Below are 2,800 nucleotides of genomic sequence, written 5' to 3' on the forward strand. Positions count from 1 at the left end.
TGCCACCAAGCATCTATTGGCATAAAGTTAGGGAGAGAGAGAGAGAGAGAGAGAGAGAGAGAGAGAGAGAGATTACAAATACAAATATCAAGATCCCATGGATTTATGAATAAGTATAATGAACACAACATTCCTCCCTGGCTTCTTGATTGACTAATGTCTGTATGTTTCATGAAGGCGTTTCTTTCTTCAGCATGCCTTCATGGTTAAATGAATTAAACCTTTAATAGCTCCCATTTGCCTCCTTGCGTGATTGGCGCGTGATCCACGATCCATCTGGTTTGCGGTAACACACGCTGTCCTTTTCCCTACCCACTCATTAGTACCCAGCGAGCTTCTCTACCCGAGGGGATCAGGTGAATGAAATGCAGCAGATATGTGGGTAGAAAGGTGTAGAGAGTGATTGAGCCTGGATCTGCAGCATCGCATTATCCACATGGGCCGCTCTATCTATATGCAGACTGCTTTTGTTTTTTAAAAAATCCTAGATAGGGGAAAAAACAGCAGACATGAAAAGATGGAAAAACAGAACTTCAGCCGTTGCAGGCATTTATTCTTATCTTTTATTTTCACAAAGAATGACAAAGGATCCAGACCGATAAAATCGATGCTTTATATGAAATCCAAATGCAGTTTATATATGTGCATTTTGCTCCTAGAATCACTAGTGTTGTGCTGATGCCCTACATTTTCATTCTCTCCCAAACCCAGGAGGGTTAATTCAGAACTTGAATAAACCTTTGAGATCAGCCCTCTAACCCTCCCTGGTGTCCTCACTTTTTCCTAATAAGGAGAGGGAGGCCCCAGGAGGTTAACTGACTTGCACAAGGTCAGATGAGCTCAATTGTCTTCTAAACTCCACACTGAACTTTTTCATTTCCAGCTTTAAATTATTTATTCAGTTTTTTTGCCATTTTCACTTCATTGAAATGAACTCTCTCTTCTTGCTATTATATCCTGGAAGCTATTTATCCAACCTGATTTAATTGCATTTTCATGCAATTGTATTACATTTGGCAATTGCTATTACATTTTATATTTTTTGTGTTTTTATGCCCTAGTGCTAACTGTTAATGTCTTCTGTGTCCTGCTTTATTATTAAATTTCTCCAGGTGTTTCTTAGACCAGGTTTACTTATATTATAACCTGGAATTAGAAATAGTAACATAGCCTGAATGTTTCAAATCCTAAATTAGGGGCCATAAGGGGGAGTTGAAAGCTAAGAGATATTATTATAAGAGATTTCAGCATTTGCCACATTAGAACTGTAATAAATTAACTTGGTATTTGTGTTTCCTAATTCCCTTCCACCCTACTTTTTATACAATCCATACAGAGAAGAAATTCTTTCCTATACTGACTCTGTTTTCTGAAATTAGCTTTAGGAGCTCACTGTAAACATGAAACATTAAGTAAACAAACCCAAACTTAAAAAGGATTTATACATATTAATAGAAAAACTCAAGGGGAATCTAATGAAACTGTCATAAATCAGGAAGCCAGAGAAATTTTCAAAACTACTCCTTGTTTTCTTAGTGGATGTAATGGTACATATAAACTGAACAAAATTTGAAATTCACAAGATCAAGTACAAATTTTGAGACAGGAAAAAAGCACCTATAAAAGTAATAAAAATTATAACAAAAGTTGCTAAAATATATAGCCAAAAGAATGTGCCCTTTTTGTTACAAGCACAATAGGAAAAGAGTGCTTGCCAATTATGGGGGCGATATTTTGATGCATGTGCAGGGTTGGGCTTTATGTAGATGGATACCAGTCCGATTCACCGTCAGCCAAATTATCTACCCCTGCGGACATCAAAGCCTCTCTGCTCAATGGAATGTCCAGGAGAGAGTGCTGTGGGACATGAATGACCGTGCTGCACACAGGCTGCCAAGCTGCAGAGGTCACTTTTCAGTCACTGGAAAAAACGTGGTACGCAAATGGACATCACACTGATATAAGGAGAGGTCCAAAAATGTGGTTACAGTACAGTGAGCAAATGTAAGGAAGGCAAATCCTTCACCACCCTTGAACAGTAAGACTCTGTGGGTGGTGATTTTATTGCTGAGCATGGTCTTGTATGTGGAGGTATAAATACATGTGCCTGGAAAGGTCCTTTTACCTTCTTGTGGCAGGAATCCAAAAGATTCGATTCATGAAGTTGAGTATAGGATGGTCACATCATAGGCTGGCGGGAAGAGGAAAGGTGGTTTAACAGGTATTATAGTATACTTAGACAAGGAAAAGCCATCCTGGTGTTCTACTGCAGAGTAGGGTGACAATGGGTAGTTATAATATGTTGTGTATGTTTTGAAAAGACAGAAGGAAGGATGTTAACTGTTATCAGTGTAAAGAGACAACTGAGGAGACATAGTGTTTACTTTGATTTACAAAAACACAATGTGCACAGAATCAAACATCACATGGCGCCCCATAGCTATGTGTAACTTATGAGTCAGTTAAAATAATAAAATAAATAAGTGTGATATTAAAAAACCCATGATGAGGGGCTGGGGAGATGGCTCAGTGGAATAAGTGCTCCCCTGGCAAGCACAAGGGTCTGAGTTCAAGCCCCGGTTCTGAAAAAAAAACAAAAAGAAAAACAAAAACCATGATGTCTGTGGCAGTTCATTCTGGACAAAGGTTCTAAAATATGTGACTCTGCCACAGTGAAGGGGAGCTTCAGAAATGAGTTTCTACCACAATAGCTTCCTCTCCTGCCACAAGGTGGATCTGACTACTAATGTTACCAATTCCGAAAATGTTTAGTAAGTCAGATGCTTGATAGTCAAAAAGA

The sequence above is a fragment of the Octodon degus genome, unplaced genomic scaffold, assembly GCF_000260255.1.
Source record: "Octodon degus isolate 3935 unplaced genomic scaffold, OctDeg1.0 scaffold00217, whole genome shotgun sequence".
In the NCBI taxonomy this organism is placed as follows: Eukaryota; Metazoa; Chordata; class Mammalia; order Rodentia; family Octodontidae; genus Octodon; species Octodon degus.